At 45.1% G+C, this 21,564-nt stretch overlaps 1 long non-coding RNA gene across 1 annotated transcript in view; it reads left to right on the forward strand.

The window, feature by feature from the left end:
• LOC133101330 (uncharacterized) overlaps positions 1 to 16,917 on the forward strand; it is a 33,195-nt gene extending 16,278 nt beyond the window's left edge. Inside the window, exon 3 of the long non-coding RNA XR_009702617.1 lies at positions 16,892 to 16,917. This is a non-coding gene — a long non-coding RNA (uncharacterized LOC133101330). The remainder of the gene's footprint in view (positions 1 to 16,891) is intronic.
• Positions 16,918 to 21,564: the final 4,647 nt, after the last annotated feature.

Genomic DNA, 21,564 nt, shown 5'->3' on the forward strand with positions numbered 1-21,564 from the left:
AGGTCTCACGGGAATGCCCCACGAAGCCCAGGGATGCTCTTGGTCGTGGTAAGTAAAATTCCCCTGTGCTCTTTTGCATTCAGAGGACGGGGATTTTAACTGTGACTCACAGTTCTCTGAATGATTAATAACAGGGCCTCCTCGTGTTGGTACGAAACACCTCTCACCTCTGTGATTAAAAGGTGCCTGGCACTCTCTTGGGGGCTTAAGGGAGAGTAATAGCTGATGTCTTCTTAGTAGTAGGAGAGAGAGACTGCAAACTTTTCAAAGCAAAGGAACCGTTTCTTAGATGAAATCTTGTACAGATATTACTATAAAGCAGGTTAAAGTGAAGCTGCTGGGACCCTGGAGTCACATCACTCCCGTCTCACCTGTCCCATCCTCTATTTCTCAAGTTATCCCTTAAGGTACCTCCTGGGAACCCCTCAAATTCTGAGCAGGTAGCGTGGTTCATAAGCCTCTAAAGGCCTTTGGGTGTGTCGGGGCTGGGTGATCACAAGTCACACAAAATTGTGCGGAGTTTTTCAAGTCTTGAAATGACGTATTAGGGGAAAAAAAGAACAGGAAGAACATTTTAAAAGCACAGTCAGAATTATGGCCGTTTACCCCAGCAGCAGGTCGATGGTGGTCCACAGAGCCTCTTTGCTGACAGAGTGTCCCCAGACAGTGAAGTCTGAGTGTCACTGTGGCACCAGGACTTGGGCTTGGGTGTGGGGAGGATGGAGGCCAGCAGGTGCCGCGAGGAGCAGGTGGGAGAGGGGCTGTGCACGCGGCCCCAAGACTGGCGGGAAGGGCGGGGCTCAGGCGGTGCTGCTGTGGAGTTCTGAGCAGAGCGCGGAAATCAGAGCCCAGAGACTGAGGCCGAGGTACCGGTCCAGCCACTTCATCTTACAGGTGGCGGGCGGCTTAGTGGTGAACGTGGAATTCGAGAGTTGGAAACCAAGGTTCCTTGTTACCCCTTTAATCCCGTGGACGTGTACATGTGAGTGTGTGTGTTTGTGTATGTGTGTGTGCGCGTGTGTGTGACACAGCTAATACGGGGAGAGTTGCTTATGATTTCAAAGAACTCTGTACGTACTTTATTTCATTTGACCCTCCCAGTGACCCAGTTGCAATTTACAGATGAGGAAACTGAAACCAAAGTGACCAGCCCAGGATCAGGCAACTTCCAGGTGATGGAGGCAAGCCTCGTTCTAAGATGTCTTCTTTCCAGTTCTTTCTCTTTTCTCCATGGGTGAGTGCTTAACACACGCAGAGACACACCAGTGTGATCTACAGTAGGATGTCTCACACACACACACACACACACACACACACACTCTATCATTATTGCTACCTGTGCAGTAGAGCTCGGGTTTTTGAAGACAGTGTCTCACCATCACCTAAGGACACAGACCTAGTTTTAACCCCTGGTCCTGCTATTTACTAGTTCTGTGTGTGTGTGTGTGATGGACTTTATTTTGTAGAGCAGCTTTAGGCTCACGGCACAGTCGAGCACATAGCATAGAGGGTCCCTGTAGACACCCCCCCACGTGCACAGTCTCCTCCACTGTCACATCCCCGCCACAGGGGTACCTCTGTTACAGTCAAGAAACCTACATCACATGTCATGATCACCCAAAGTCCTAGGCGTACATTAGGGTTCGCTCTTGGTGTCATACGTTCTATGGGTTTTGACTAGCTGTGTTGAGCAAGTGACTTTGCTTCCTTTCACCTGGTAAAAACGGGGACCACAGTGCCTGATTTATCAAGATCATTGTGAGGATGAAACTAAATCTGATCATGGATGTAAAGCAAACTACCTGCCTGGCACGGAGTAAGAAGAACTCCGTAATGGAGCTAATGATAATTTTCATGTGAGGATCACCGGCGTGAGCCTGGCTGTTTAACTCTCCTGAGAGCTTCCCCTGTTTTCATCTCAGCCTAGAGCCTCGAGTCTGAGCCTAGAAAATTCTGCCAGAGATGAGTTCTAAAGGTCCTTAAAGACGCTGGTCTACACAGGTCTGGTGCTTGGAGGATGCAGTTTGGGTTAAGCGGGATAAAGCGTGCGGACCTTCACGGGACATTCGTGGTGGCAGGGTGGGGGAACAGCACCAAAAGTTCGGATTTGGATGCTCACCCAGCGAAGCAGGAGGGGAAGAGGAAGCGCAGGAGGGGAAGTCAGAGGGCGGGGCTGGCTGCTGCTTGGGCTCTGTGAGTGTGAAATACAGAAACCTCGGTGGGATTTTGTCAGAGACCTTTAATGCCGCGAACTGTGGAAAATACAAACGGGATTATCCTGCGCGTTTATACCCCCCTCCTTCCCTCTGCTCACCTCTGGATACCTTCGCAGGGGGGAGCGGGGTGGGGGGCATTCAAAGGAGCCAACTCCAGCATCCCTCCTGTTTTCCTGGTGAGCAGCCCTACTGAAAAGGCTTTGTGCTAAACGCTCTCAGTTGCTCTTCTGACAGCCGGTTCCTCCCCCGCTGTTCTCGCAGCATCTAGAGTGCGCACGGCAGTATTTACTTCACCATCTTGTGTACAGCTAGTCTGGAAACCCTTCGAGAACAGGACCGTGGCTTCTGCTTCTGAAGCTCCCAGAGCAGTCAGCCCGAGGGGGTGCACACAGGGCCGTGATCCCGGGCTTCTGACGGTCCTTCTGCAGAGCGTGGTGCTGGCTCCCAAACCAAGTCAGAGGCCCAAGGAGACTCTTGTTGGAAACACTGGGTAACTCAGACCCGAGAGAGGGGTGCAGAACTAGAAGCCCAGTTTCCTACTCACATGTCAGAATGTGGCCTTAGGTGAGTCACTTCCTATCTGTTAGCTTGGTTTTACTCATCTGCAAAATGGGGAGAACAATTTTATAAAGGAACATGTATTCATTTTTTTTTTCTTGATTAAAAAAGTAATAGATGTTCATTACAGAAAATGTAGCATACACAGAAGGATAAGCAATAAAATAAAAATCACCCAAAGATAAACTTAACATTTTGGTTTATTGCTTTTCAATCTTTTCCGTGTGTGTGTGTGTATGTGTGTGTATGTGTTTTCCCAGAACCAGCTCTGTAATTTGCAGGTCCCAGTGCAAAATGAAAATGTGGAGCCCCTTGTTAAAAAATTATTACAAATTTTAAGATGGCAGCAGCACAGCATTAAACCAAGTTCGGAGCCCTTCCAAGTTCCAGGCCCCACGTGGCCGCAGTCGTGTGCCTATGAGGCTGGCTCTTTCCAGTCCCTCCTCAAAATAATAATGAGATCATTTATTGAGTGCTTTCTATGTGTCAAGTGTTTCACTTAAATTAGTTCTAATTTAATTCAACTTTCCTGAAATAAATGTTGTTCTTTCCCCACCCTCTCCATTTTGCAGATAAGACAACAGGGGAGCAGAGAGTTTATACAGGTAGTAAGCAGCAGAGACCATATTCACACCTTAGTTTTTCTGACTGCAGGTCCATGCTTTCTCCAACTATGGCACCCTGCCTCTCATACTAACTTATAAATCAGTAAAAAAAAATTTTCATCAAATTGAGATTATACTATATGTAAAACCTTGCATTCTTTCCATTTTATACCATGAGTACTTTTTTCCTAACGTGTCTTAGTCGGTTCGGGCTGCTGTAAGAAAGTACCACAGACTGGGTAGCTTATGAACAACAGAAATTTATTGCTCCCTGTTCTGGAGGCTGGAGGTCCGAGATCAGGGTGCCAGCCTGGCTGGGTGAGGGCCGTCTTCCAGGCTACAGACCTCTCGTTGTAACCTCACGTGGTAGAAGGGGCCAGGGGCCTTTGAGCTTTTATAAGAGCACTAATCCCATTCAGAAGGGCTCCATCCTTGTGAACTAATCACCTTCCAAGGCTCCGCTTAATAACATTACCTTTGGGGGTTAGGATTTCAACATGTGAATTTGGTAGGGGACAAAGACATTCAGACCATAGACTATGTCATTAAATACAGGAGAAAATTAGAAGTGGCTATTTGTGACAAATAATGAAGTTCCAGATGTACAACACTGAGAATAATTCCACTGCAAGATGATATTAAATACAAAGCATGAATGATCCAAAGCAGGAATATGTAGCCAGTGGAGACTGAACCTACATCCCCCATCTGATAAGTAGACCATAAACATCTCACTCTCCCTGCTCAGAATGTCCTCCATATTAAGGAAGATATCTTTGCATATCCTCAATAGCCAAGAAGATATTTGTCAAATTTTACTTTCTACAGTTTGCCAAAGGAAATCAATAGGGTTTGTTTTCCAACCGCACATAAAATTATTATATTGAATATAATTTCAGCCTTCCCCTTGGAGACACACCTACACACGCACGCACGCATGCACAGATGCTCAAATATCCCTGTAGGGGGTGTGCACTTACCTTCTCCCCCTTGGCAATCACTGAGCTACGTGTAAAAAGAACCAGTTCTGAAACTAATATTAAAAACCTTACCATACACCATTCCAGACTCTGGGAAACATAATCTCTCTAAGTCTCAGTAGCCACATCTGTAACATGGAGCCCATAAGAGCTCCTCCAACAGTGTGACGAGGAAAGGTCCTAATAGGTAGGACTTTCCCAAAGCTAGGGATTTCTAAGCCAAGAGCCAAGCTTAAGTCACTGCAAATTAGAATTTCTTTGGAGGCCTTAGTTCCTCAGTGAAAACTGCCACCATATTTGTGGTGCCAGGGATCAGGAACTGGGGACTGGGGGGCGGGGCGGGCCTGAAGGCCTCCTCCTATACGTCACACACGCCACGATTTTTTTTTTTTTTTTTTTCTGGTGAACTGTGGTTTAAAGGAAGACAGTGTACAATTAACCTTTTAGGGGAAAGAAGATTACAAAATGCAGCCTTAGGGGTGCGTGAGGGAAAGAACACACATGTCGTGGCAGTTGTCACTCCCTGGAGTCAACCGAATCTTGGGGAGCTGAAGCAGCTGAGTCAGGGACACCAGCCTGAGGCCAGTTTCTTCGATAACAGTATCCGGTGATGCCATCCCCTCTCCCCACCCCGAAGGTCAAGGGCACTGGGGTAGACCTAGATGACGTGGAACCCTTTGCTGGCAAGCACTCTTAACCCGATGTTGTACAAGGAGATCTGATGAGGAATAGCATCGTTAGACTTTAGATAGACACAATGTGCGTGCAACGTGTTCTTCCCCCAAATCGCCGTGTCCTGAGCGTGCCCCCAGGAAGATGGCCCCAGGTCAGTCACAGAAGAAGGCGGGGACAGGCATGGATTGGTCCCCGTGTTGTGTGCACCGGTCTCTGTCGTGGGCAACCTTCCCGTCTTGCCCCCGGCTTGGAGCTGTTTTTCTCTCCGCTGTTTGCAAAAGCACTGGCACCCTTTTCTCACTAGTAATAACTCACCTGAGTTATTAAAGGGAACTTCAGCATTTACCAAGTGCTTTCACAGACGTTGTTGCCTGTGGGGCTCATGACAGCCCTGGGCGTTACCTGCATTTCACAGGCGAGGTTGAGTGACCTGCCCACGGGCAGTCAGAGCCCCGGCTCACACTTTTTCTGCACCAGATCTCCTGGCCTTCTTTCCCTGTACCTGCTGCCTTGCTAGCCAGGCGTGAAAACCTCTTCCAGGACCCCCTTGAACTTTGCCTCCTCGCTCCATTCTGGTCCTCCCCCTCCATCACAGCACTTTTTCTCGGCACCTTCAGTCACAGCATTTGAGCCACTTCCTCCCCCATCCTGGGTGAGCCTGCAGGTTTCTAGCACTTTCACATTGACTTTGAAAAACTTACAAATGGGAAAGGCCCTTATGCTTTTCTTTGATTTCTCCCTCCACTTGAAGTAAATGCCTAATTGAGAAACTGAGAATCCTTGTAATCGCAGTGGGTTACATTTTGGTTTTGTTTCTCGTTATGATTTTTGAATTATTAATATAGTATAAGTCTATTATAGGATGTTTGGGGACTAGAGAAAAAGAAAAAAATACCGTAGAAACGTCATGATCCTAATATACTGCTGCACAGAGTCAACTTTAATAATGACAAGGTTTTAGGAAAAATTTGAATCTCCGCTTACTGCTATATTCACCACAGTAATCTTGCCCTTAGAATGTCTTTTAAGCTAGTGTTCCCTTTTCAAGACACTATTGACAGTGCATGAGCACAGGGCACCGTTGACGGCTCTGCCTTGGTCTGTTAGAGAGTAACCACAAATCCAGTTTCATTTAAAGGACCGGTCAGCTTATTTTAAACAGTTCTTTTGCCCACGAGGTCAGAGAAGGCCTCTGTGAAGAGGGCATTTGGACTGGCTGATCTTCAGGTAACAGTAACTGTGTGTAACAAACACAGCTGTGTCCAGATCTGGCCATTCCAAAGTTCTTTGTAATTTAGGCAAATCCAGAATATGTCCTCTGTTCAGGGAAGAGGTTACTTAGGGATAGAAGGAATATATAAAATGCATCTGTATATTTAGTAGAACTCTTTGTAGCTTGGTTTAAAATGTCCTTGGTTTGGGTGTATATATGTATCTGTATCAAGTCATGACATGGATACATAAAATGTTAGAGATTAAAATGACTTTAAAAAAAAAAAAAAAGAGGGACTTCCCTGGTGGTGCAGTGGTTAAGAATCCGCCTGCCAATGCAGGTGACACGGGTTCAATCTCTGGTCCAGGAAGATCCCACATGCCGCAGAGCAACTAAGCCCGTGCGCCACAACTACCGAGCCTGTGCACACCACAGCTACTGAAGCCTGCATGCCTAGAGCCCGTGCTCCGCAGCAAGAGAAGCCAGTGCAATGAGAAGCCCGTGCACCGCAACGAAGAGTAGCCCCCGCTCGCCGCAACTAGAGAAAGCCCGCGCGCAGCAACGAAAACCCAACACAGCCAAAAAAAAAAAAAAAAAAAAGTAATGACTTTAGTGGCGGGTGATGTGTAGTTGGAGGAGGTACCAGAATCGCCTGGAGATGGCCACATAGTAACAGATGAATCATTAGATTCAACATGTATAACAACTACTACAAATCCACAAACAACCCAGAAGAGAAATGGGCAAGGAATTTGAACAGTGTTGCACAGAAAAAGAAATGCAACTGCTAACTATGAAAAAATGCTCATTTCACTGGTAATCAGGGGCACATGACCTAAAACAATGAGATGCTATTTCCCACTCATGGGATTGGCCAGAAGTAGAATGTCTGACAATAGCAAGTGTTGACATATGATCCAGCATCCCACTCCTGGGTATATACCCAGACAAGACTAGATACGTGGACCCCTATGTACATAGCAGCACTATTTACAATAGCCAAGACAAACAACCTAAATGTCCATTGACAGATAAATGGACAAAGAAGATGAGGTATATGTATACAATGGAATATTACTCAGCCATAAAAAAGAATGAAATAATGCCATTTGCAGCAACATGGATGGACCTAGAGATTATCATACTAAGTGAGGTAAGTCAGAAAGAGAAAGACAAATACCATGTGATATCACGTATATGTGGAATCTAAAATACAACACAAATGAACTTATCTACGAAAGAGAAACAGACTCACAGACTTAGAGAACAGACTTGTGGTTACCAAGTGGGAGGGAGATGGGGGAGGGAAAGTTTGGGGGTTTGGGATTAGCAGATGCAAACTATTATATATAGGATGGGTAAACAACAAGGTCCTACTGTATAACACAGGGAACTATGGTCAGTATCCTGTGATAAACCATAATGGAAAAGAATATGAAAAAGAATATATGTATAACTGAGTCACTTTGCTGTACAGAAGAAATTAACACAACATTGTAAATCAACTATACTTCAGTAAAATTTTTTTTAAATTAAAAAAAATAACAAATGTCGGTAAAGGTGTCAGAAAAAGAGAACTCATTCACATCTGATGGGAATTACAAGTTTTGGAGAATAATCTGGCAATACATAGAAAAGTTGAAAATGTCCATATTTTAAATTTTATTTATTTATTTTTGATTGCGTTGGGTCTTCGTTGCTGCACACGGGCTCTCTCTAGTTGCGGCGAGCAGGGGCTACTCTACGTTGCAGTGTGCGTGCTTCTCATTGCGGTGCCTTTCTTGTTGCGGAGCACGGGCTCTAGGCGCGTGGGCTTCAGTAGTTGTGGCATGTGGGCTCAGTAGTTGTGGCTCGCGGGCTCTAGAGCGCAGGCTCAGTAGTTGTGGCGCACGGGCTTAGTTGCTCTGCGGCATGTGGGATCTTCCCGGACCAGGGCTCGAACCCGTGTCCCCTGCATTGGCAGGCGGATTCTTAACCACTGCGCCACCAGGGATGTCCGAAAATGTCCATATTTTAAAACCTTGCCATCTACTTCTACGTTATACTCTCAGCAAATTCTCATATGGGTTCTTCATATGAACCACGGAACACAGACAATTATTTGAGTGACTACTTTCTCAACTCTCCCAAGGATCGTACATACTGGTATTATTCTAATTGCTTAGGAGGGAAGTTAATTCATTACATACAGTGGTTGCATTTTGACATTCGTCTTGTTAAACCCAGCTGAGAAAGACTGCCAGGGGATACTCCCAAACATATTTACAATACACACTACCAGTAATTATAAAAAGTTAGAAACAGTTTGTCCATCTGTAGGGGATGGATAAATAAGTCACAGTCTATTGATGGTATGGAATTCTATACAGCAGATTAAGTAAATGAGCCAAATCGATATGACTCATCATAAATAAATCCTGAAAACAAAATGTTCATTTAAAAAATTGTAGGATAACATAAAAGTGTGATATCATTAACAAATGTTTTGTGAAACACACAAATTGATGGTATATATTATTTATAAATGCTTCTTTGCAGTAAAAATATAAAATAGGGTCTAGATATGCACCTAGTTCATGGTAGTGGCTGAATAGAAAGGAAACTCTATCTGGGGAGAGAAGCACAGGGGACATCGTCGGGTTTGTTCATGAATATTCTGGCTTTCCTCAAAGGCGCGGTAGGACTGTACTTCCTCACATTCTCAGCAGGTAGGAATGGCCCTATGACTTACCTTAGCCAGAAGAATGTGAGTAGAGGTGTTACTTCTGGGTGGAAGATTTAAGAAGCACGGGGAACTATATTCAATTTCCTGTGATAAACCATAATGGAAAAGAATATTAAAAAATATATATATATATATGTATAATTGAATCACTTTGCCATACAGCAGAAACTAACACAACATTGTAAATCAACTATACTTCAATTTAAAAAATGTAAAAAAAAATTAAAAAGAACCACATGCACAATTTACTGTGCCTTTTTCCTTTTGCTGTAGTGACTAGCGATGTTTCAGGCTACTTCTTCAGCCTGGGTCCTGGAGTGAGGACAGCGCACAGCAAAGTCCCCAGATGCCCCACAGTGAACCTGAAGCGTGATCGAGAAACAGACCTTTGCTGTTTTCAGCCCCTAAGATGATGGAGCTCTATGTCTGTTACTGCAGTAGAGCCTAGCCCGTCCTAACTGATACAGGGACTTCATCTTTATCTGTAATGTTTTATTCCTTCTTTTTACTTTTAAGGTCTAAAGAACATACGACTAAATGTTAACAGTTGTTCATTTCAAGTGGAGAGTAGTACGTGAGTGTTATGTTACCCTCATTACTGTTAAGTCATCTGGAATGATTTTTCACAAAGCATTTGATATGCAGGTGGTAGGGAGAATGTAAAAAACGTGTATTTTGAATAAACTCGCAGATGAATTTGATAGGTTTTCCTACCTCCTCTCTGATCTAAAAGGCAATTCCTTCATTTTATAGGAGAGGAAACTGAGGCCTAGAAATAGTAAGTATCTTGCTCTTCATCAGAGACCAGTCTGATGCCGTAGCTTGTTTACAGGAAACAAGCTTGGATTGAAAATTTCTGCATTTATTATAAAGCCACTGTCCAGGACATTGTCCATTATATTGCACAGTAGCCCCTAAAATAAGGAGGTCTTAGGTGAAAAAAATTTTTTAAAGAATTTAGTTCCAGGAAAATCTTTTTCTATTGTGGATAATTGGTAGGCATCCACCTTTCTTTATAACACGTTTCCCTTTTTGTTGTGGTTGCCGGAAAGCTCAGAGACAAATGTATCCTCAGTATGTATGGTGGGCTTTCTGCTTTGCTTCCTCGTACTTTCAACAATCCTGATACTTTATGGTGTGCATGTCCTTTTTCAAGCTGTCTCAAACCTCTTCAGAAAACAAAAGTGCATAGAGCATGAATCCTCTGTCACGTGACCTCCTCTTCAGGCTCTGTTGACTGCGCTCCATTTCTCCTGCAGCGTCTGGAGCCCCAGCTTCGGGGGTGGGAATACTGCTCATCCATCCTTAGCACGACCACTAAACTAGGGAAGAGCCTGACGTAACCAAGGAGACTCTCTACCCGGGATTGGTTCTCAGTATAACAAGGGGGTTCCCCTGTGGAGATATATTTTTGGGTCCACTTTATATTTCTAAAGCAGATGTTTCCACGACTGTCTCCTCCTTCCCTCCCCACACAGTATTTCATGCTAAACATCCAAATGAGAAACACAGAGTCCGGATAATTCAAAGGGTTTAGTCATATGCCTAACCTGCATATTTAAGCCAAGGAATCACTTCAGTAGTGAAAACCGACCTTGAGCCAGGAGACAGGATACTTCACTTCTGTTTCTAGGAGTGCTGTGGTCTTTTTAAAAAAAATTAATTTAATTTAATTAATTAATTTTTTGGCTGCATTGGGTCTTCGTTGCGCGCGGGCTTTCTCTAGTTGCGGCGAGCGGGGGCTACTCTTGGTTGCGGTGCGCGGGCTTCTCATTGCGGTGGCTTCTCTTGTTGTGGAGCACGGGCTCTAGACGCGCGGGCTTCAGTAGTTGTGGCTCACGGGGTCTAGAGCACAGGCTCAGTAGTTGTGGCGCATGGGCTTAGTTGCTCCGCGGCATGTGGGATCTTCCTGGACCAGGGCTTGAACCCGTGTCCCCTGCATTGGCAGGTGGATTCTTAACCACTGCGCCACCAGGGAAGTCCCCTTTTTAATTTTAAAAAGGACGAAATAAAGAGCTGAAATATTGCACATTAGCAAGTGTGTGACCAAGGCAAGCCGTGGAGGGAATCAGCTCCCCGCGTGTGTAATGACTTGTGATACAGGAATGAGATCTTAGTCTCCAGGGTGGGACCAGAGGGATGCGGGAGTAGAATAACTTCAGACATGGTTATTTTTCAGCATTCCAAGAGCAGCTTGAATTTATAATGGAAAGGAATCAGATGAGTAGAATTCATACCAGTATCCTCAACTCAGGCCCTGCTTCTAAACTAGTGCTCTGAGGAAAACTATCTTAAGAATTGCTAAGTAGGTAGGGCTGTGGTCACATCTGCAAAAGTAAGTATTCTCTGCCTTTCTGTTGGTGAATCCTAATGCACATTGGCATGTGAAAGGTTGAAGTGCTGCAGAAAAGAAGCCTGTCTTAACTGTGTTTAATCCAGTGTTCCCATTTTATTTGAGCCGGAACACTCTTCCTGCTCACTTCTGGAAGACTCGCATGACATTCCACGTCACATGGGAAGTGGTGCACTAAGGCAGTGTCGTGGCCTCTGAACCGGGGGTCCTGGACGCTTCTGTGCAGCTCTGTCACAGAGTTGCTGATAACCAGACCAGGCCTGTTGGGGTCTTGATTCCCCCACCTGAAAAACGTGGAAGATAACGCTTGTCCACCCTCAGTAGGGACGAGTTAGACAATGTCCGTGGGGCTTTGAACACCTTAGGAACTAGAGTCTATGGAAACAATGTCATTATCTCAGCCACTGCCGCAGACAGAACAGTAAGTCACATCATTAGATACCTCAGACTGGACCAAGCAGAGGCTGCATGCTTAGCTTTCTATCCTGGCCACTGAAGGGATTTGTATAAATTCCATACACTTCAGTAAGCAAACCCATTTCATGCTGGTGCCTGTTTCAAACCTCGACTGAGAAGAGAAGAAAGGAAATAAAGAGGAGCGAACAAAGTAAAGGAGTAGAGGGTACAGTACCAACAGCAATGGTAGTTAACATCTACCGAGTATGTCCTGTGTGCTAGGCATTGTGCTACACGGATGAAATACACTATACGTAACGTTATCCCGTTTAATCCTCACCAAAATCCCGAGGAAGACACTTCATATGACAAAATTGAAGTTTAGAGAGATTAAGTGACTTGTCCAAGGTCATACAGGTAGTAAGCGGCAGTGCTTAACCAGGCCTGACTCCAAAACCCACATTATACTAGTGTTTCCTGAGGTGGTGCACACACAATGATCTTAGGTGGTAAAAAATGTGTTGTTTTTTTTTTTTTTTTGGTAATAGTTTTGCATTTTAATATTCGTTAGAAAAAATATAATATGCATTACAAGCCTATGGTTTCATTAATGAATATTATAGGTTAGGAGAAACAAAATTTTAAAAATACATATATTTTTAAATAGTAAGAAAATTATAGTCCAGGTGGTATGTGGAAATGTCAAAAATCCTAAAAGCAGTGCTAGTGACTAAAGTTGGAGAATCTCTACTTCCCAACAGAGATTAGAGGGAAAAAGCCAAGACCAGTTGGATTCACTTTAATAAGGCTTTGAGCTTATTTCTGTCCCCAACCAAACAAAAGTGTCCTCCAGGTGCTTCAGAAAGAAGTGCATGAGAGGCAATTAAATTGTGTGAGTGCTGAAGGCTGGCAACAGTTGCTGTGTTTACCTGGATGGGGGTGGGCCCAAGGGAAACACCTGTGGTTGAGAGCTCTGATTCACAGAAAATCACAGCCTGACCAGCACTACCACCTACAGAGACGGAAACAATCACTGCCTTCCAGTCCTTGGCAAGCCTCTCCCTGACCTCCCAGCCAGGGGCAGCTGCCCCATTCACCTTTCAGCTCTGGGAAGAAGGGGAGGGTCTTACTTAAGACTTCCTGGTTGCAAAGGAAACCCACTCAACTCGTTCAGGCCAAAGGGAAAAAAAGGAAGAAAGGGGAATAGAGAGGGCTTGGTGGATTTATTGGGTTTCCTACAGACCACAAAGAGCTGAAACCAGGAGTGGGAATCAGGACCCAAGATCACTGTCTGTTTCTTTGAGTGTCTCACCTCTGCTTCTCTGAGATTCTGCTTCATTTTCTCTTTCACAGCTTCATCAGGCATGGCCACCTGGACCCTAGGTTTACATCACTGCACAATTCTAGCCTCCAAAGGACACATACCAGAGTGTTAGATCTCAATTCTAAACTGCCATTAGAGAGTCGGATTGGCCCAGCTTGAGTCAGGAGTTCCTTGCTGCCAGTACATTGTAGCCAGGATATAACAGGCTCTTCTGAAATCCAGCACCTTCACACTCGTTGGTATCAGGTCCTGTGAGTCCTACTAGACAAGACTTGGGTCAACTTCCATGATATTATGTCCCATATGAGCCCCATCTATCAGGCTCTTTCAGTTCAGCAAGTTGTATTTTGATATTTGGTGTTTCAAATAAAGGAGTGGATTTCCTGCATCAGTAGCAATGTGTCTTTCATTGTACCAACTCTGGTCTCCTTGAGTTTTGAGGGTGATGGACACTCATTGGGTGATAAAGCTGGAATCATTTGGGATATAAGGAAAAAGAGTTAAGGGGCTGGGCCATCAGTAATGGTTACAGAGCACGCACTGGCACCATGCAGGGTGCTCTGGGGAGCTGCTGAGTCGTGATGTTGATTGACATTATGATGATGGTAATGGTGACAAAGGATATTAGAAGATGGGACCTCATGTAAAGACATAATATTGATTGAGAAAAGAAGCACAGATAGAGACTTCCATGCAGTAAAAACAGAAAATCTTGAACTACGGACTCAAAGACTTGAGTTCTGGACATGGCTTTGTTCCTTAACCAGTTTAGGGACCTCAGACAAATGACTTAGCTAGTTGGGGTCCTTATCTATAAACATTGGGATAATCCTCTAAGTCAGAAATGGCTATGGTCCTACGGTCTATAATTCTTTGCTTGAAAGAGAAAGAGGATCTCGGAGTAAATGGGGTGATCCGAGTCAGGTGAGGACCAGAAAGGTCTGATTTCTCAAAGAAGATGAATTTTCAAGAGACATTTGACAGGTTTGAGGGCAGGCTTTGGTAGAAAGGAGAAAGCAAGATTTGGAATTATAGGGAAGGCCTGAGATAATGGCTTAGGAGTCGGAGAGAGAGATGTGATGCTGGAGAAGGAGCCCTGGACCCAAATGTGATCTGGGTCAATCTCCTCTCTTTTCTGGGTCTCAGCTTCCTCCAGCTCTGTTTTTTAGAGAAGGAAATTGCATGGGGAAGGAGATGGTAATAGGTGTGTCCAGCTGAAGCAGAGTCTGAGTTGAAGCATAAAAAAATTAAGGTGAGGAGGGCTGGTGAGATATCTCGAAACCTGTATTAAGGAATTTCCCTGGCTCAGAACAGGGCAGTTGGTTTTTACCATTCAATTCCTGTTGGTTTTTACCAGTAAAATTCCAAGACTGCAACCCTCTCTTCCTCACTGTAAATGTCAGTTAGCCTGCTGAATGCTAACCGAGCATAATGCGTTACCAATGCTCGGGGGCAAGGAATCAAGACTGTGGCAAACTATTTTATACGCCGGCAGCAGTAGCAGCTCTACAGGAAGGTAGTGTCACTGCAGGCAGCCAAAGAAGATCAACTGCAATCCTAAGAGGAACCAAAAAAGGCAATTTCCAATACGCAGAATTACGTTCTATGAACACAGCACCTTGCTGGGCTCTATTTTGATTTTAGTGACCGTGTGGCTCAGGATAAGGGCTGGCAAGTTGCGACCTGGATTCTCCCTCAGCTCCATCTGGGGGGTTGGCGGCAGGGGAGGCGTTGGCAGTAGACTGTACTGACCCATTTTAAAGCCCTCAAGGATCCTTGTAAGCCAACTGCAAGGAATTCCTAGTGCCTTAGGCTAAAGGAGAGAAGAATGAGGAGTGGCTGGGCAGAGGCAGAAGACAGAAGGGAAATAGGAGGCATGCAGGGAGTCCAGGGACTTACTTTTTGACTGTTTATGAAGGTAAAGGAGCTCAGTGCAACAGTCTGAGTTCTCTTTAAAGGACATCAGTGTGTTTTCCCCCCTCTAGCTACACTGAGAGCAGAGTCTCAGCTTTCCTTACAAAGAGAGAGAGAGAGAGAAAGAGAAGTGGGGGGGGGGGGAATGGAAGGGGAGGGAGAGAGTGATGAAAATAGTAATTGTTTTCTCTGAGATAAACCCCAAGCTCTGTTCTATTCTAAAGAAAGAACACTGTCTCTCTGGGGTTTTTTCCATCACCCATCATGTTTCATTCAGGAATGAATAATGAAAGGGAGGGAAATAAAAGAATGCTAACATTTCCTGAGGGCCTCTCATCTACTATTTCTTTTAATCTCCGCATTTTCACAGATGAGGAAACCATAAGGTCAGAGTATCTCAGTCATTTAAGGTCTCCCCGTTACAAAAGGCAGAAGTGGGATTTGACCCCAATTCTGACTTTGAAGCCCTGGCTCTTTCCACAGGGAAGGACAGCGAAGCAGGCCCACCACAGGCCAATAGCCACCAGGGGGACCAGCTGAGTTGCATGGCTTAGAGCAGTGTTGTCAAACTTGCGGGCACAGCACAATCTCCTGGAGGGCTTTTTAAAACCCAGATTGCTGGATCCATCGCCAGAGATTCTGATCCTGTAGATCTGAGTAGGGCCCGAGAATTTACATTTCTTTTATTTTTTTAAATTGAAGTGTAGTTGACTTACAATGTTGTGTCAGTTTCAGGTGTACAGCACAGTGGCTCAGTTGTGCATATATATATATATATATATACACACACACACATTCTTTTTCATATTCTCTTCCATTATGGTTTATCACAGGATATTGAATACAGTTCCCTGTGCTATAGAATGGGACCTTGTTGTTTACCCATTCTGAATACATGTAATAGTTTGCATCTGCTAGAGAATTTGCATTTCTAACAGTTCCATCCAGGACCATACTTTGAGAATTGCTGGCTTCCAGCTAGTACGTGGCCAATAACAGAAAACCATCTCCCAATACGTGGTCTAATGACAGTGGAGTTCAGGAACGTGGCACTGTCACTTCTATGCACGAAGGCTAGTGCATCCCAAAGTGTACTTGGAATAGAATTCTCCACGTTCTGAAAGCTGAAGAACCACGTTTTCTTGATTTCTGGTTACATGCAAGATTTCACCCACAAAACATTCGCCTTCTCTACTTTGTACAGTTACAGGATTCTGTATTTGTGAATTTGTCTGCTTGCTACAATGTATTTGTAACCCCAGAGTCAGAGCTGGCAGGGCTTCCGAGGACATGCAGACAGGCGCAGAGCCCAAGCGCCCGCGTGTTCCCAGCTCTGGTGGGTGGAAGCAATGCTCGCCTTCTTGGTTCTGCTCCTTTTGGAAACAAGTGTCTTATTCACTCTTAAACAAGAGGTCCACGCTGTGGACCACATTTTCGCAGTTTTGTACTTTTTGTTGGTGTTTTTGCTGTAGACAGTGGCCTCCGGGCATCGTGCTGAAGTGCTGCCTCGTGGTCTTAAGTGCAGAAGCCTGCGCTGTGCCTCACAGAGAAACTAGCGCTCCCGGTGAGCACAAGTTACGTGCCGTGGGCCCTAAGTTCAGTGCTGATGACTTCAGTCGACGAAAACGTGGCCAGAGACGTGCAGGGCCCTAACCTGCAGTGACTTCAGAGAACATACCTACCCTGGAAAGTGCAAATTCACCACATATCTAAGGAATCCGAGGGATGGCGGTGCAGGAAAGCACCATACAAGTTAAGAAAAAAAAGTAGAAAAACTTGAAAATTGACTCAGAGATTACATAAGGCTTGGCAGATGCAAATATATGTATATAAATTATGCAAAACTATGTTGTTTCTCTAGCTATTGCATATGCAGAATATAGGAAAATATTAGTGCTAACGGCTCAGCCTCCTCCTACTGTTTCCTTGCAGGTGGTATTTTGTCCGTAACGAGTGGTCTGGTGTCTCCATCTCCATGAACTCTGTCTTTGGAGAGCTGTCAGAACCGGCTGTACTGAGGCAGGGCTTCTCACATTCCGCAGCCGGGCCCCCGAGGCGGAGGGGCAGGGGCCTCACAGCTGCTGTTTATCCCACTCGTGTTGCAGCCCGAGAACAATGCGTCCTGCTGACGGAGGGAGGAGAGTAATGCTCCGTTGTTGGCACAGTGGCTAAAGGGGGGCTCTGAGCGTGGGGATCCCTGCATGCTCTCTCCTTTCGTCCGGAGTTTTCTCAGGAGCTTAGCCGCTTTTCTAAGATGTGCTGTTACGCTGGGAAGTCGGGGGGAAATCCAGCATCCAATACAATGCCGAGGACACACACACCAGAACTCAGACCACACTTAGCCCAGAGGAGGCCCTTCTCGCAGGTTTGGGTGGGCTTAGCTCTGCAGACTCCTACGATCCTGAGTGAAGCAGGAGTAAGACGTCTAGGGGGAGAGATCCAACTCACGTGCATGGGATGGTGCAGGACTCCATTCAAGTCAGAAAAATTAAAGATCATTTGTCAGTCAAGTGTATGAAGGCGCTCTCATTTTTTTTCTTTTGTTTTGCTTTATGTTCTAGCTTGAAATGTTTGTGACTTTTATACACATTGTGTATCGGTCTTCTTGTCTCATCTTCTCCTTAACCTGCTTCATGGCAGCATCCAAGTCCTACTACATTTGTGCTTGTAGTAGATGTGCCTACAGGGGCAGTTCCTAGGGATGGGTCACTAGGGGTTGGGTCTTGAGGAGGAGGAGGAAGATGGAAAGTAGTGGGGTGACTGGAAAGAGGAAAGGGAGTGGGAGTCACAATTTTGCTACAAGTAAGATCCTTTAAATATTCAGAGCACCAACTCCCTGTCGTGTTTTCAAATTGTTTAATTTGTTGCCCTTTGATTTTCAGGTTCACTTGGACACTCTTTTCCCAGCCATTTTTATTATTTTCTCTGTGTGCCTCATTTATCACTAGTGCTGTGCTGCCTTGTTCATTTTTAAAAAATTAATTAATTAATTTTTGGCTGCGTTGGGTCTTCGTTGCTGCATGCGGGCTTTCTCTAGTTGTGGTGAGCAGGGGCTACTCTTCATTGTGGTGTGCGGGCTTCTTATTGCGGTGGCTTCTCTTGTTGCGGAGCACGGGCTCTAGGGGCATGGGCTTCGGTAGTTGTGGCACGTAGGCTTTAGTAGTTGTGGCTGGCGGGCTCTAGAGCGCAGGCTCAGTAGTTGCGGCTCTCGGGCTTAGTTGCTCCGCGACATGTGGGATCTTCCCGGACCAGGGCTCGAACACATGTCCCCTGCAGTGGCAGGTGGATTCTTAACCACTGAGCCACCAGGGAAGTCCCTGCCTTGTTCATTTTCATTGTTCATTTTGCACCTAGCTCTCTGAATCCTCACCTTCCTTCCAGTTTACTGCGGATTCTATAGGTTCTAAAACCTCTATCTTCATTCAGAGCTTTCATGAAACTCTGTATATCTGTGAAAACAGTTACACATACGGTGCTTGTTATGGGTGTGACACGATGGTAAGCGCTTATATGAGACAGATTCTAGTATGACCCCTCGTCACAGGAGGAAACTAAAGCACAGGAGGTTAATAACCTGACCAAGGTTGCCCAGCTGGGAAGGACAGAACCAAGGATTCCCACCCAGGTGGTCTGTGCTCTTCACCACCACACACAGACCCTCCTACTCACAGCGAATGACATGCTTTGTACTAACACGGCCACATTTTCAAAAATGTATTTTTATTGAAGTCGAGTTGATTTACAATGTTGCGTTAATTTCTTCTGCACAGCAAAGTGATTCAGTTATACATACATATATTCATTCTTTTTCATATTCTTTTCCATTATGGTTTATCACAGGATATTGAACATAGTTCCCTGTGCTCTACAGTAAGACCTTGTTTTTTTATCCATTCTATATATAATAGTTTTCATCTGCTAATCCCAAACTCCCAACCCTTCCCTCCCCCAACCCCTCCACTCCCCGCTTGGCAAGCACAAGTCTGTTCTCTATGTCTGTGGGTCTGTTTCATAGATAAGTTCATTTGTGTCATATTTTAGATTCCACATATAAGTGATATCATATGGTAGCATGGCCACATTCCCGCTGGTACCCGTGGACCAAGACCTTCTATACTTCTGAAGCTTTCCTCAGTAGTCTTTCCCAGAAACTACTGTGGTGGACATGGTGATCTGCCACACGACCCCCCTTCAAGGATGGACGTGTGGCCCCAGCTGCTGGAATGTGGCTGACAGCTGCTGGCTCCAGAACCCGTCTCAGCTGCAGAGGGTTCCCTAGCTCAACGCTGTGTCCTTTCCAAGGCAGCCCATATTCAGTGACCAAGGAGGGTATAAAGACTCCGCTGTTTTGGCCCGACACGGAATTACATGATGAGCCATTTTGGAGCCTGAGCTCCTTGTGGGTCTGGGTGAGGCTGCCGTCACGCCTGCCATCACACCTGCATGGCAGCTCAACTCCTGCTTCTACTCACTCCTCCTTCCTCCTCTGCTGTGGATCCCAAAGGCACTCTCCAACAAACTGAGACTGTTACCAGAGGCCTCGGGTACTCAGAGAACTGTACCATCTTCACTCTGTAAGCTAAAATGAAAGGCAAGAAAGGGGTCTAAGGAAAAGCCAAGGATAAAGAAAATATTGATGATGAATTTTAAAGATGCCAAAGATATCATCTTGCATTACTTTAATCCAGTCTCCTCCATTGATCATTTCTGGGTGACTTTGTTATCCTCTAAAACTTTTATGTAACAGTATAGCAGTTCCTAAAAAAAATTAAAAATGGAATTACCATATGATCCAGCAATCCTGCTTCTGGGTATATACCCAAAACCAATGAAAAGTATTTATACACCCATGTTCATAGCAGCATTGTTCATGACAGCCAAAAGGTGGAAACAACCCAGAATCCATCAACGGATGAATAGATAAGCAAAATGTGGTGTATATGCACAATGGAATATTATTCAGCCTTAAAAAGGAAGGAGATTCTTACACATGCTACAACATGGATAAACCTTGAAAGTGTTATGCTAAGTGAAATAAGCCAGACGCCAAAAGACAAATATTGCACGATTCCACTTACATGAGGTACAGACTAGTCAGATTCACAGAGACTGAAAGTAGAATGGTGGTACCAGGGGCTGGGTGGAGGAGGGGGAAGGGAGTTTCTGTTTAATGGGGACAGAGTTTCAGTTTTACAAGACGAAAGGGTTCTGGGGGTTGGTTGCACAACAATGCGAATATACTCAACACTACTGAACTGCACACTTAAAAATGCTTAAGATGGTAAATTTTATGTTTGGTGTATTTTACCACAATTAAAAAAAGAAAACTTTCATGTGGCAAAATGTCAAAATTAAATTTCATCAAGAGAGCATTTAAGAGAACATTTCTCAGACTTTTTCCCATGTACACAGTTCTCTGAAAATGGTCATAGATCTGATGCTGCCCAGCGTAAGCCTTTGAAAGAGAGAGCTAAATCCCCCCACAGGATACGAAAGACAAAGCCTTGAAGAATCACGGAAAAGAGCGAGCAGGAAGTTCTCAGGGAAAATAGTGCCACATGCAGGAATGCCCACCACGGGGCTGGACGTGTGGTGGCTGTGAAGACAGGCGCTTCTTGTGTCCAACAAAGATAGTCTGAAGGCAGAATGCGGAAGAGAGTGGAGAGAACGCCTGGATTCCTGGCCGCACACCAGCTGGAGCAGGTCGTACGCCACGGTCAAAGGAAACTGCAAGGAAGGCCCATTTGCTGTGACTCTCGGAGGGCAGTCACAATAACAGGTGCGAAACAGTAAGAACGAGAACAACGGTTCTGAAGCCCATTCAGCACCTCTGGCGAAAAGTGCCTAGAAGGGCTCAAAGACTGACGTTTTAAAAGCAAAGATAACACAGCAGGATCAATAGCAGCCGTGGCAGAAGCTGAAGAGACACTCCTGAATCCTGGCTGCCAGGTGGGGATCTGGCCTTGGCCTTGGCTCATTGCAACGAAAGAGCAGCCAAACAAAGAGGTCAAGAGGAAAGCTTAACCTCGAAGGGGTTCGATTTCAGAGTAACCCTAGCCAACCGCCCAACCTGAGGCTGCTTTTCTCAAAGCATTCTCACTACCAGGCATGGCAGCTAGAGATGCCCCACTTGACACACAGGTGACAGTCACCTGTCCTGCTCATCCAGTTTGCCTTATTGCCTATTCCAGAGGCCCCTAAAAATGGTGTTATTAATTTAAGACGTTACCAATTTGCCCTGGATGTTGCTGAAGGGGTCCCTTTGAAGAACTTTCGACATCATTCTGTTCCTTCCTTCCTTCCTTCCTCCCTCCCTCCCTCTCTTCCTTCCTTCCTTTTGGCACTTTGTTTTTTTATTGTGGCAAAATACATGTAACATAAAATTTACCATTTTAACCATTTTTAATATGTAATTCAGTGGTAATTAATTACATTCACAGTGTTGTGCAACCATCACCAATATCTGTTTCCAAAACTTTTTTGTGACCCCACGCAGAAACTCTGTACCCACTAAACAATAACCACATACCTCCCGCCCCAGACCTTGGTAACCTTGGATCTGCTTTCTGTCCCTGTGAATGTGCCTATTCTAGGTACCTCATATA

The sequence above is a fragment of the Eubalaena glacialis genome, chromosome 11, assembly GCF_028564815.1.
Source record: "Eubalaena glacialis isolate mEubGla1 chromosome 11, mEubGla1.1.hap2.+ XY, whole genome shotgun sequence".
Taxonomy (NCBI): domain Eukaryota; kingdom Metazoa; phylum Chordata; class Mammalia; order Artiodactyla; family Balaenidae; genus Eubalaena; species Eubalaena glacialis.